The sequence below is a fragment of the Canis lupus genome, chromosome 17, assembly GCF_011100685.1.
Source record: "Canis lupus familiaris isolate Mischka breed German Shepherd chromosome 17, alternate assembly UU_Cfam_GSD_1.0, whole genome shotgun sequence".
In the NCBI taxonomy this organism is placed as follows: domain Eukaryota; kingdom Metazoa; phylum Chordata; class Mammalia; order Carnivora; family Canidae; genus Canis; species Canis lupus.
Window position 1 is genome coordinate 12710953 of NC_049238.1, and position 15396 is coordinate 12726348.

At 39.1% G+C, this 15396-nt stretch overlaps 1 pseudogene; it reads right to left on the reverse strand.

The window, feature by feature from the left end:
- Window positions 1-4565: 4565 nt before the first annotated feature.
- On the reverse strand, window positions 4566-5537 carry LOC106559874 (annotated as a pseudogene).
- Between the last annotated feature and the right edge of the window lie 9859 nt (window positions 5538-15396).

Genomic DNA, 15396 nt, shown 5'->3' on the forward strand with positions numbered 1-15396 from the left:
TATATACCTGAATTCTTTTTTTGGTTCTAATTATTGCTTCGTAACTTTATATTAATATGTTTAAACACTGGTTCATAAATTATGTCTTCCTTAGGAAAGAGATGCAAACTGTCAAAAGGAAGAGTCTTACATTTTTTCTGCTTTGATATCTTGAGGCTTAGGGAAAGAGAAAATAGAGCATGAAGCAAAAATGCAATGTGATTTGAGGTTGGTATTCTTGGCTCAGAAATTCCAGCTAGCAAAGCAGTTAGCTGATTCAAAATAGTACCCTTCTTAAAAGACAAAACTAGTATCTGTATATATGCATATGCACATATATGTGTATATATACATATTTAATAGGTGCATCCTTGCACATATGTGTATTTAACATCTCAAACACATATTTTCTTCTGAAATGGGACTCACATATTTTAGGTTATTTTATTTGTTTATTTTAGTGTTGCCAAAGAACAAAACCACTCCCCAGAGCAAATCCTGCCTTCTACCAGGGGATTTCTTAATGTTTCCTGTTGCGAAAAACTTAAAAGACGTCTCCTAATTGCAAGGACTATATTAGCTGACCAGCTTATTCTGCTCCCTGTCATCTTTTTAACATCTCAGCAGCTCTAGCAGGTTAATTTATTAACTTCTGAGTCACTACTATGTCCTGGATAAATATTACCAGGCATATTAAAATACATTAGTAAATCAAGTAGTCTTGTCAGCTGAATAACTAATTAATCATATGATAAAACATGTACTTACATCTATTATGAATCAGGACCTCTGCTGGACCCTAGCAATACTAGTAGGATCTCAGATGTCATGTCTCCAGTACTGTGGCCAGGCAGTTACAACAGCATACAATGAGTTCCATGGAAAAGCATGTGATCTTTAGAATGTTTTTCCAAAATATTAGTTGAATAGAGAGAGCTAAGGGGAAATATTTTTAACCAAACCCAATATCTTTATCTTATACTGGTACATAAATACATAAATATACTTTTTTTTGTAAGAATGCAATACTCTAGCATCTACTCAAGTGGATGACAATTACTATTTTTCCTAAACTAAGCACCCTTTATATGCTTTAGTAAGTACTTATGTGAATTATACTCATATTCTTTTTCAAAAGGATTTATCTAATTATTTAAGAAAGAGAGAGAGAGAGAAAGAGAATGCATCCATGAGCAGAGGGAGGGGTAGAGAGGAAGGAGAGGGAGAAAGAATCTCAAGCAGACCTCTGGCTGAGCACAGAGCCCAAAGGACCCCGAGGTCATGACATGAGCTCAAGAGTCTGATGCTCAACCCACTGAGCCCCAGGTGCCCTACACTCACACTCTTTTTAATAGGCTTTGGATTCTTATTCATTCTTGGGAAAAAAATGTTTAAGTGATGTTTTCCAGAGATATCCTTAATAAATTAACACATTCTGCTGATTTCAGAAAACTATGACCTAAAAATCATTTTTATTTTGGTAAAATAGTACAGATAAAATATTTTATTTTTCTGACTTTGGAAGAGTAACTGTACTCTTTATAAAGCTGATATTCAGTGTGTGTGTGTGTGTGTGTGTGTGTGTGTGTGTTTGTGCATGTGAGAGAGAGAGGGAGGGAGAGAAGGAGAATATTTGTATTGAAGGCTGGGGAAGGTGAAGGTTTCCATTTTCTGTTAATTTGTTTTTATAAATTATGTTAAAATTTTGGTATATATGGGATCCAACAGCTATTGTTTGTCTTTGCGGCTCTTATCTAGAAAGAATTGGGAGCTTCTTCCTTGTGCAGGGACCAAATTCTAGAGACATTTTTAATGTCCTGGCAGATGCTTCAGACTTTTCTATTCAAGTATTTAGTTTCTACTTAAAGGGAGGCAGTATCCACAGTGGATATGAGCATAGGCTTTGGAGACAGATAGGAGTAGGTTTGGGCTGGATGGTCTGAGTAGACTGCTCATTTGTAAAATGAAGCCCTAATGTCTTTTTTTTAAAAGATTTTTATTTATTTATTTATGAGAGACACAGAGAGAGAGGCAGACACATAGGCAGAGGGAGAAGCAGGCTCCCCTCAGGGAGCCCAATGTGGGACTCTATCTCAGGACCCCGGGTCATGCCCTGAGCCAAAGGCAGATGCTCAACCACTGAGCCACCCAGGAGCCCCATCCTAATGTCTGTTTTATTAGGGTATTGCTACTCAATGTATGTGAAGTGCCCATCTTAGTATTTAGTAAATGTTCCATGACTAGGTGGTATCATTATTACTATCTAGTTATTTCAAACACCTTTGCACTTATTCTCCTCATATTAATTAAGGCTATTTAATTCATATCAGCTGAGGTATAGTAAAAGCAGCTGTTTTCCAGGATGACATGGCAGACAGTTGAAACAGGTCCTATTTCTACAATGTTATTTACTAATATATGTTCGAACGTCAAGCGATTTGTATTCTTATCCAGGATACTCATAACTCAGAAAATCATCAGTTCAGTAGGTAGAACTGCCAAGATATTAAATGGATGATTTAGGACTAAGTAAGTTGGCCAAATATTATCACAATATTCAATATGTTCCTTCAGAAGAGAATTGAAATATTTATGACACTATGTTTCCTGACAAGCTGTTTAAAGCATATTTTTGCTTTCTACTACTTCTTTGCAGTAAAGAGAGAGAGAGAGAGAGAATATTCATGAATAAACCTAGTGAGAATAAGGCATGACCTCAATAAGAAAAAGTACAATTACAACTGGAAGTTATAAAAAAACACTTGAATAAGTGAACAAATGTATCCTGTTTCTAAAAGAAAATTAAATATTCTGAAGGTATCAATTCTCCATATTTAAAATATAAGCCCAACAAGTATTTTTTCTTACTAGTTATTTAAAAAGCTGTAAATTCACCTAAATATATACATAAGTTTATATATATATATAGAATTGATAAAAATTATCTTAAAATATATTAAATATAGCATAAAGACAAAATGATGACATTATCAAATTAATCTGTAGATCCTGATGGAGAAGGGTAAATATTCCAGCAGTAGACCATTTCTTGCATTAAAATTTTCCATGGAATTAAGGCAATATTGGGACGCCTGGGTGGCTCAGCGGTTGAACATCTGCCTTCGGCTCAGGGCATGATCCCAGGGTCTGGGATCGAGTTCCACATCGGGCTCCCTGTGAGGAACCTACTTCTTCCTCTGCTTATGTCTCTGCCTCTCTCTTTGTGTCTCTCATGAATAAATAAACAAATCTTTTTAAAAAATAAGGCAATATAAAAAATCAGTGAGAAACAGAAAGATTTATCAAATTTTTAAAACTGAGTACCAATTGGGACTTAAATTCATTTAGTTTCCTCTGACCCCATAACTATAAAATTACTAATGACTTAAAAAATAAAAATTTTGAGGATGCTTCGGTGGCTCAATTGGTTAAACATCTGCCTTCAGTGTAGGTCATGATCCCAGTGCCCTGGGATCAAGCCTCAGCCGACTTCTCCCTCTCCCTCACCCAACTCATGCTCTCTCTCTCTCTCTCTCTCTCTCTCTCATTTATTCAATCTCTTTTAAATAAGTAAAGCCTTAAAAGAATTTTTAAGATAGGTAAAAATGTTAAAAGAAGGATATATCAGAACACAAGAAAAGCCAAAAAAAAAACCCAAAAAACCAAAAATCTCTAAAATGAAAGAAAAACCCCAGCAATGTTTAAACCTGACTTAAAAACTGAGCTCTGTGCCTATCATTACTTCCCATCCTCTGCTAGATTGTACCACCTTACTCGGGATATTTCTCTTATACATGAAGATGTGCCTTTTGTCCTTATTTATATTCCTCTGTACATCTCTTAATGGATATTAGATATTCTAGGGTAAATTCAGGAAAGGGAAAAAACGGAAACGATAACCTTTATGGATGGAATGCATGTCATTTGTTTGTAACTACTTCCTAGCATAATCCTTGTACATACCAGGTATTCATTCAGACTTGCTGAATAAATGGATAATTGGATGAGAATAAGAATACCAGTGACAAGTCACAGTAGCTTTGAAAGAATCTAGAAACAGAATAGCACTGCTGGAAAAAAAGAGTTGAAGATTGATTTAGTTGAGTCTTTTAATATGCAGACAAAGAAATCGAAGCCCAGAATAATGAAATGACTTAATCCAGATCACATGGTTTGTAACGAGCAGAAGGTGAATAAATTAAAATTAATACTTCCCTTGATATTTTTCTGTGTGCCAGGACATCCAAAACATAACTGAAGTTGTGATTACAGACCTGTGATCAGTTAAGAAAGATACTTTCTCTCCACATTTTAAAAATTTAGATATCCCATAACTTAAGCAGAGAGGAAAGCTGAGGTAAATATATTATTATTTTTTTTAGAAGCACACTATGATGGTTAATTTATTTGTTCAAGGGCTCACATTGCAAGCATTAAACCAAGCATGGGCTTTGAGTCCATAAGTGCACATTTGCTTATTTAAGGAAGAGAAAAGTGAATGGTGATCCATGAATGTGGATGAAAACTAAAGACTCACGGTTAGTCATATTTTAGTTTTTCTAGCTCTACAGCTTAAAGGCCAGAAGTTATAGGTCTTTTAGGTCTTTCTGGATGTCCCACAAGGTATGTGCACTTTTCTTGAGCTAAGCCACTTCATCATCGTTCAGCTTTCAGTTGATAACACTGGTTAATCCCCAAACATTCAGGATATAAGGAAGATTCAGAAAGACTTCCTTCCCCATGGCATGCATTCCCTTCACCATCACTGACATTGCATGAGCACTGGATAGATTTTCAACATGGAGTGGATGAGATCAACCACACTTAATCCAAAAGCCCCAAGGGTATATCCTTTTAGTTTGATGACTTCATAGGCACTTTCGACCACCATCTTAAGCACTCTCTTCCAATTTTCACTGTCATTGTCTGTTCCCATTTCTGGATTTCATTCCTGGAGACAAATTGCTGTTACATTCACTCCACTACACAGAGCCACACTTGAGTTGCAACGTTCTCCTGAAATCCATCCATGGCAGCTGCTAGGATGAATGCCAAGTTTTTCAGCCATTAGATAGTGAAATCTAGCAGAATCCAGGTTATGCCCACTTCTAATCACACAGTGCTTGAGTAGTTCATTTAGTTTCCAGGTAACATATGTGAGAATATCCACTGGGATGAAAGCCACAATTATGATACAATCAGGACTGTACTTGACTATCTGAGGAATAATGAATTTGAGGACATTAATATTCCTCTGCACCAGGTTGAGACGGCCTTCTCCTTCCTGCTAGTTACCAACACAATCTTAGAATTGGCAGTTATAGAGTAATCCTTGTCTGCCACAGTTTTAGGTGTCTGAAGAAATTAGTTCCTATGTTTCAGAACTACCATTTCTTCTCTGAGTTTTTCTTCCAAAACGTCCATTGCACAAGTTCATCTGCCAGAGATTTTTCCAGAATGCTAATGGCACATGCCACACCAACTTGCACAACATCCACTACAATGATCTTATTGTTTGGGATGGTTGCTTCTTCTTCTGCAACTGGTGCAATCAGTTTTGTTGGGGTTATTATTATTATTATTATTATTATTATTATTTGTTTTAGAGAGAGAGCAGGGGAGGGGCAGAGGGAGAGAGAAAATCCAAAGCAGACTCCTCACTGAGCACCGAGCCTAATGTGGGGCTGAGTGTGGAGCTCCATGTGGGGCTCACTTTCACCACTCCAGGAGGATGACATGAGATGAAACCAAGAGTTGGACATTCAACCAACTAAGGCACCCAGGTACCCCCAGTGCAATCAGTTTTTCCTGAAGAGTTACATTGTGCTCAGGAGGGAGATAGCTATTAGACTCATCTGAAGAAGACAATGAGGTAAATACATTCTACCTAGAGACCAGAAAGAATTTGGGAAGTTTTCTGAACTCTCTATCATTGTTAGCTTTCATGAGGCCTAGAGATGAAACCATTTTACCAAATATAAGGTCAGTTGTTAGCAGAATAGGGTAGGAGCTCAGCTCTCCTGTGTCCATGTTTAATGCTCTTTCCACCATACTCGTATGCTAACCAAAACCTTTCTTACTAAAACATGTAAGGAGAGAAAACAAGATCCAATGGTGTTAAATTTTAAGAATAAGTGTGGAAAAATTTATGTTTAAATAAACTTGTTAAAACTAATACTTCAAGAGGATATGTAAAATAGGATATTTTTTTAATCAGCATTTATTTGATTAGCATACATTTATTAATCACCTACCACATGAAGACACAATAGAAGATGTAGGAGATGCAATGATGAATAGATCAGAAGTTGTTCCTGCTGTCGTGCAATTTTTCAGTTTAGGGACTAAGGGTCAACAGTGAGACTGAGATAACACAATGTACCACTCTAGGGATGGGTTACTTTGACCTTTGACCACCTACCTGGACCATTCTGGTTAACTAAAGTTAACCGAGGAACTGAGATTTTATATAAATATAAGTAAAAAAAAAAAGTCTCTGAGAGAAACCAAATTTATTCAAAATTCATTCAAGTAAACCTCTGAAGTTTATTTCTCAATTTTTACATAGAAAGCCTGCAGCTTAACAGCCACAAATCCAAACCAGTCTTCAATCTCTAGATGAACTATCAGCCCTCATTAAAATGTACATAAAGCTGCCTCCAATGACTTCTACTAAATCGAATCAATCTGAAATAAAAATAAGATCTTCAGGGGAGGTAAAAGTAGAAAGTTTTAGAAATTTTTGAGGAATAGTAAGTATTTCCAATTTGCCAAATAAAGATCCAGGCCTGTATATGTATCCACACTTTTCAAAGAGTTTTTAGGTCAATGACATCACAAAGGTTCTAGGATTTGAATGGTAACATGTCGGATATCACTCTGAATGGTGATGAAGGCACTTGCTTTCCTAAACCGACCTACTGAAAAGGAAATTCTTTTGCACATGCACTTACAGTAGAATCAGTTGACCCTGGAATCCAGCAGCCTGGTTTACTGGGAAATATAAATAGCACAGAGAAGATAGTCACATATAGACATCACTTCCTGGTGGTACTTCATTAAGATGAGTCCTGGGGGTGCCTAGAAATTCCTGTATCTTATTTTCCTCTAAGTCTCTATTTTCCTACCCTGGAGAGAGAAGAAAGCAGATCTATGGGGAACTGAGTTGCAAAAGGAAGCAGGATGCTGGATCAGCCTGAGATGACAAGGTATCTCTGAGTAACAGGGCAGGAGCAAAGGTGCCAAGGCTAAAGCTACAATAGAAAGCCAGCGCCCAAAGAAAACTTAGGAAGGATGACCATTCTAGGAACCAGAATCCTGCCGTGCTGTGATGAGAACTGTTAGTGGTTGGTAAGGTTTACTGTACACCAGGCACTATGCTTACTGCTTTGCATTTCTGTTTAAATCCTCACAGCTCAATGAGTTTCCATCTATTCTGTCCCTGACAATTTATCCCACACTTGATGTGCCCAAACATCTGTACTATCCTTGACTCTCAGATGTGTCTCTACAGCATGGACCTCCTTTTCCGTCAACTACCTAAATCTTAATGGAGTTGTTTTCATATTTAAATAAAACTACTTCTTCCTTTGTTCCTCTTTCCTATTTATGAGTTTTCCAAAAAGATGACTGAAATCTAAAATGTCTCCTTGTGAAAAAAAAGAGGGGAGATAAGATATTTACCCAGAGGGCACTTTTTACAAAAGTACCACTGTACACATCAGTGAATATAAAACTGGAAGTAACCTTGGAAGAAGGCCAAGGTCTTGGCTAATACTCCTTTCTCTTCACTCTGTTTGGTAATCATCAAAGATCTAGTGTATGGTCTCCACAGGGCAGCCAGTAAAGAACACTCAGAAGCAAGAACTATGACGTCAGATGACAGAGAAATCTATGATTCCTGGCCTGGAATCAGTTTTACAGTTTCTACAGACATGTAAGGCTGCCTTACTCATTAGTCAGTCCAAGCATGTGATAGCAATTGCTCATCCAGTCACTAAAACCAAGGAAGATGTGTGAAAGCAAGATAGCAGCAAAGGTTGCTATTGACTGTTAACATTGTAATATTGCTTAGCATCACAGCAAACATGACAAAGAAAAGGGAAAGTAGAACAAAGAATCTCTAAATAACAACAAAGGTCCCAAGAAGATAGTATATTCCCAGTAGTCTTATCTCAGTTGGTTCTTTGAACTGAGTATTTTAACCATTTTCTTGATTACAAAGACCATCTCTGATTAAAACAAAGAGAAAGAGGCACCTGGGTGGCTCAGTGGTTGAGCACCTGCCTTTGGCTCAGGTTGGGGGCCTGGGATTGAGTCCCTCATTGGGCTCCCCATACGGAACACACTTCTCCCCCTGCCTATGTTTCTGCTTCTCTATTTGTGTCTCTCATGAATAAATACATAAAAATCTTTAAAAAAATAAAACAAAGAGAAAGAAAAGTTTCTTTTCTTCTTTCTTTCTTTCTCTTCTCAACAAAGTTGCCTGTTGTTTATGACAGCATCGTGTCTATATATGTGTGTGTTAGGTGCACATCCTGGTACGTAACTCTCTGTGTGTATGTGCATGTCCGCACGTGACTGTGCTCCGTCACACTAAGTGCTTGAAATAAGCTCTATCATGAAACAGCTCTAACAACAATCACACCTCAGACACACCTGTTAGCCTCCTATTAAATTTAAGATCCCTCACTTTATACCCAACTTTTATGACTTCCTCTGCCTCTCCTCGTTTTTAAGTATCCAGAACATTTACCTCCTAAAATAGAAGCTTTGGATGTTCCCTTTGCCCTCTCCCTTTTCCTTCTCCAAACAGTCCTCTCATCACTTTGAAGGAGTTGGCAAAGTCCTCAGTGGAAGGGAAATTTTTTATAAAACACCTGGGGAGGCTTGAGGTGAACAGACAAGGATACCTGGATTTACAGGCCAGAATACAGACTTCCGTTTGGTCTTGCCTATGAGTTTTAAAAGCAAATTCCCTGCTTCTGTGGAAGCCCAACCTTGCCTTATCCATTTGAACCATCCATATTAACAAGCCTCTATCCAACATAACATTGCCCTGAAGATATTATGGTTCCTGGCACTTTTAATTAAGAATCCCGATCTCTAAGAAGAATATCCACTCAGCAGCATCTGGAAGGAGAAATTGACAGAGTGGCAACAAATCGCTCCAAGCTGATGGCAGAGAGCAGAATTGCTATTAATGGGAAATCATTGAATTTTGGCTCCAGTTAAGCCTGAAACATTAAGCTTTTTCTAATGTTTCTCTCCATGGTAGTAAATTGACTGAAAATTGTTATTTTTTTTTTTAAATGGAAGATGTGATGAACCATTCAGCTATAGCCTCAGCTCTTCAGCTGAAATTTCCTCTTCTACTGTTTATTTGCTATTTTATTACTCAGAGCTTTAGAAATACTCCGCTTTTTAAGAGTTTTTTATTTTAATTCCAGTTAGCTAACATGTAGTGCTATGTTAGTTTTACGTGTACAATATAGTGATTCAGCAATTACATGCATCACCCTGTTCTCATCACGACAAGTGCGTGCCTTCATCCCATCACCATTCCACCCACCCTCTCTGGACACTATTAATTCTCTACAGTTAAGAATCTGTTTCTTGGCCTGCCTCTATTTTTCCTCCTCTGTTTTCTTTATTTCTTAAATTCCATGTATGAGTGAGATCATATGGTATTTGTCTTTCTCCGACTGCCTTACTTGCTTAGCATTGTCTAGCTCCACCCCTGTCATTGGAAACATCAAGATTTCATTATTTTTTGTGGCTTAATAATACTCCTGTGTGTGTGTGTGTGTGTGTGTGTGTGCGTGCATGTGCCACATCTTCTTTATCCATTCATCAGCTGATGCACACTTGAGCTGCTTCCATATTTGGCTATCACAAATAATGCTGCAGTAAACATAGGGATGCACATACCCCTTTGTTTTTTTTCAAAGATTTTATTTATTTATTCATGAGACACACACACACACACACACACACACACACACAGAGAGAGAGAGGCAGAGACACAGACAGAGGGAGAAGCAGTTTCCATGCAGGGAACCTGACGTGGGGCTCGATCCCGGGATTCCAGGATCATGCCCTGGGCTGAAGGTGGCACTAAACCACTGAGCCACTGGGGCTGCCCACATGTACCCCTTTGAATTAGGAAACATAACTCCTCTTAAGCAGATTTTTTTCCCTGTAAAATGTGCTACAAATCTAAGCTGAGTGAGTCATTATTCAGTGTCACTTTCCTCAAAGTTTCAATTTAACTTTATACTAGTTTTGAAAGTGATATTGATGTTTATTGGTGTGTCTCAGCTCATTGGTTGTGAACATGAAATGGTTTTATTTTTTTCCAAAAATTATTTCCCAACTATGCTGTGTCTCTCCTCTTCCTTGCTAGGCAATATTTCCCTTAGTGACATCTTTGTCTGACTTCTTGACTTTCCAGTAACTTTAAAATTATTAAAGGAGTCTTATTCAGGTATATGAGACTTCATTTGAAGAGATAATCTCAGTCTTAATTGAAACATATTTAGCATTGAGGAAGCAGACTCATGGTCCATGGTATTTGTGTAGGGGAGAAAGGGGGGCTATAATCTCTGCCTTTAAACATTTGGAGAGTGTTGGGAGGAAGAGACTGTAGACTTGGATGCTGTAATTTCAAAAGCTAGGTCTCAGATCAGTGAGAGACGTTTCCAGGAGACAGGTTTAAACTCAATATATGGAAATTCTGCCTACAAATTAGTTGTCCAAAAATAGAAAATCTGACTTATAAAGATGCCCATATTCTTACATCAAGAAAAAGTTTGCTCAGAGAATTCTTCATGATTTCTTTTACTCCTCCCCACCCACTCATACCCACCATTCCAGCCAATATCTCATCCAGTAGCCAATCCTGCCAGGCCAACCTTGGCTCTCCATCTCTGCTAGGTCTGCCCTTCTACAACTACCATCATTTATTGCCTTCAATACTGGAGTAGCCCCTGATCTGGAACATCCCCCAATAGGAATGGCCTCCTGGTGCCTCCTTCACCCTTGCCTCCCTATATCTTCCAACAACAGCCAGACTTGCATTTTTTAAATAGGAATTATGTCTGTCTCTCTCTGAAAAGCTTCTATGATCTCCCCTGGCATTTCAATAAAATGCATGTTTCCTACCATGACCATGGAGACCATAAATGGTTTTGTCCCTGCCGACCTCCATCTGAGGTTTTTGCATTTCCCTTGCCCCTGAGGTTGGTCCTCACCAGCCTCTCCTGCTGCAGGGCACCTTGCTAAGTCCTGAATGTGCTAAGCAAACACATTTCACGTCCTTTGACCTTGCCATTCCATTTGTCTAGAAAGTCAACGTGCACATGGTCTACTCCTTATTATGTGCTGCATGGCTCAAATGCCACCTCTTTTGAGTGGCCTTCTCTGCTTCCTTATCTAAAATATGCCCACACTACTCTCCTGGTCTTTCTGAATCACATCATTCCATTTTATGTCGTTTTAAAATAGCACTTAATACAACTGGCTTATTCCTTTGTTCAGAAAATAATTCTTAAGTACTTACTATGTGTCAGATGCTTTTCTAGGCAGTGGGAACAGGTGAACACAAGGGCAAAGTCCATGCCTTCATAGAAGCTATGTGAGAACATCCTCCCTTGCAGTCTGAATTACCATCTTCACTTTTTGTTTATCACCTGTCTCCTTCCACTAGACCCCCACGAGGCAGTGACCTTGGCGATCTTTTTGTCCACTGTATTCTCAGCTCCTGGAAGGGTACCACTAAATAATGTAGCCCAGTGAGTATTAGAATGAATAAATGGATTGAAACTTTTAAAAACATTTAAAATCCTTAGATTAATGAATTCTAGCTATCAAAGCACCTAGTTTCCTTCTCTTCTTAACCCAATGTCAAAGCTAAGAGGTTTTAAAGAAAATCTGGTCCCATGCTTGTTGGAAGTATGGACAGCAGCGAATCTGGGGTGTAGTTACAAATGCAGAGTCTCAGGCCCCACTCCAGAACTTCTGAGTCCGAATCCACATTTGATGAGATATAAGGTAATTCCTATGCACAGAGTTTGAGAAGCACTGAGAGAGTCCATATACCTTCTGATAGAGAGAATAAACTGAGGCCAAGAGAGGACAAGGACTGTTCAGGGAATAAGATCCTGTTCTAATCTGGATCTTCTTTCCTCTAAACTGTGAAACTTTGCAGGTATCATATCTGCATTTCAGGAGGGGCTGGAGACCAAATAAATAAATAAACAAACAAACAAATAAATACAACCTGAGAAGTGACCTTGAGGGTGTTTCCAGAAGCCTGTCCCTCAGGACCCCTGGCATCTGGAGGCACATGTGCCTGCCACCCTCTCACATCCTATTCTTCCCAGCACCCACTGCTGAGTGGTTTCTAGAGGTGAGTGCTTTTTCTCAGGGGTCATTCCTCGGTGTGCACTCACATCCTGCTTTCTCAATATAAGAATTTATTTTTGTCATTTTATTCTCCACCATCAGGAAGTTCTCATCTGAAACCTTTTTTTTTCCCCCTGAGGGAGGGTTGTTTTCTGCTCATCTTATGAGAGAGATGCAAATGTTCTCTTTGCATTATTTCTGTGCATACACTCTCCCTGCGTGTCTGGAAAGGCAGCTGCATTTTACCCGTTTGCCAGCAGAGCCCTGGCTCACACTCTCTTGGCTGTTGTTTTCCTTCCTCTAGCTCCTCGGACTCTGCAATGCAGTAGAAGGTGTTTCTGTGATTCCAGCGGCTTCTGAGCTGTCCCATTCTTCCCCGACTATCAGGCTTCTTCCGCAGACAAACTGCTGGTGATGCTGCTCCATTTCTAACGTCTCCAGGACATGTCTAGCAAATAGTATTACTTTGGTCTAACAACTAGCAAGGAAAGGAGGACTTCAAAAGGTTGTATTTTTTCTCTTGTCTTCAAACAGTTGCATTTGGAATCCAGACTTGAGCCTGTGCCTGAGGATGGTTATGCCCCCTGTGTGGCACACCAATTCACCTGGCCTCACCCCAAATCTCTGCACTAAAAGAACGAGAGAATGAATATGACATATGAATAATAAATATGAAAAATCATTCTCAAGTCTCACCTTGAGAAAAGGCAAAACTGTGTCTTCTCTCCTACAGACAGATTTGAAATACTGCAACTAATACTGACCTGGCACAAATAATGAAAAGACATAATTTGCCTTTCCTTAATTTTAGAGGAAGTAGCAGGGGTTTGGGAACCAGCTGGATTTGGATTTGAATCAAATCTCTGCTGCTTCCCAACACTGTGACCTTGAGCATGATACTTAGTCTCTCTGAATCAAGGATTCTGTGTCACAGTAAGGAATTAATCCACCTCCAAGGGACACTTTAAAGCCTCCTGAGGCTCCTGGCATGTGGTAGCTTCAGTAGACAGTGGATGCTTCTGCAGCTGTGATGATTAGTAGTGGCAGCCTTCAGCGGTGCAGGTAATGGTGGTGGTGGCAATAAATATATCGTGTGCAGCCACTCAGATAAGTGGCTGTGGACCTGGGATTTAAATTGATTTAAAATGTGTCCAAGTATATACACAATAAATGTGGACAATCAGTCAACAGGGAATGGTAATTAGTAAATTCCTGAACCATGGCTCTGCTTGCAAGGGCCAATAGACAATTACCTGCTGGCTCAGAAAGCCACATCATCAGGTGACAGTATTGGCTAACATGGCCCTCATATGAGCAGGACAGGGGCCCAAGCTGGGGTGGTGGGCTGGGCAGGACCTCAATCTCTCAACAGACATTAAGCAGAATTGAAATTCTGAATCAGGATCTCTGGGCTTAGAATCCTGCAATCTGAGCCTTTCCATGTGATTTCTACGCACTCTAATTTTTCATAATCTCTGGTTTAAAAAAAGCCTTGCAGTACACCCTCCATTTAGATAGTATTAATCCCACGAGAAGGAGGCCTTGGTCAAAACAAATAATTACGAGACAAATACACAGCCTGAGTCAAAGAGTTTCCCCACATCGTATCCCTCTTTTTATAGCATCCTATATCCATTTCCGGGCAACATATACAGGATTAAGAATTTTCTGAAATATGCAGAAATTGCCTATCCCTTTTACGGTTGAACTTTATCTGTTTTCCCATTTTGTGAAGTTCTAGAAAACTCTATATAGCATGTAAAACATTAGATAAAATTAGTATCAGAGAAATGGACAGGAAATTACTCTCTCAATTCTACATTTTTAGTGACCATGTAATTGCCTATCAGTTACCCTCAGGGAAAAAAAATTACCAAGTGTTTACTAGGCACCGATACCAGTCAATTGCTTAGGGAATCCAAAGTCCAAAACCTTTCTCCAGGTGTTTTTACAGCCTAGTATAGAAGAAAAAGAAATGCAAGAAAAAAGTGGGGTAATACTAAAAAAGTTACTATTGTAAGCAAAAATAATGATAGAAGTAATAGCAACCACAATATCCATTTACTGAATGCCTCCTATAAATCAGGGGCCATGCTGGACATTTATACAAATTATACCTGACCCTTTCAATAGCAATACAAGAGAGGAGCCATCTCCTCATGTTGCGTAAGAAACTGAGGTCAGGGAGGTTAAGACCTGGCTCAAGGTCATACGGCAAATGAGTGGCTGGGGTTCAAACTTTGGATTACCAAGCTCTAAAGTCATTACTTTTTAAAATTAGGAGTCCAGAGAAAGAATTCTCAATGACACAACTATGTTGCCAAGTTCTCTCAACCATGCTGACATAGGGGATGAGGTTAACAGCTTGGTCAAGGGTATAAAGCTAACAAGAACTCAGGTGTCTTTACTACAAACTGTGAGCCATTGGGTCAGAAGTGTACAGTGTCACAATCATCTATCCAGTCCCAGGCAATCACAACTCAGCAACTTTCTGTCTACTTCCTCACCTCTTCTCTCCCACCCCATACCCCCGGCCCCACACCAGCCTCAAAACAGAATATATTGAAACCAATGATTCTGAAATCATCATTGGTGTTTGATCCATGGACCATGTCATCTGGAAAGTGTGTTATCCGTTTTTATTCTGCTCTGCATCTTCAGAGGCAATTAATGCACTGAGTATAATGCCAGTCATGCCTGTCTCGGGTAGGTAGGTCTCATTTCATGGCCTATCCAAATATGCGTCTCTATATGAAGCCTTTTACCTAACACCTAAGCCAACTTAATCATTCCTCCATCTGTGCCCTCACAGCTTCTGCTACTTTGCTTCATCAAAACACTAGATTTGGAACTCCTTGAGGGTAGAAACTATTTTTGATTCATTCTTTATCCTCAGCTTCTAACTCAGGACAGAGAATGAATCTCAAAAGTCTAGGTAGATGGCAGATGGAAGATGGGTATAGTTTTGTCTCAGCCTTTAGAAGACCCCAGAAGGCCCCAGCAGTACAGAAA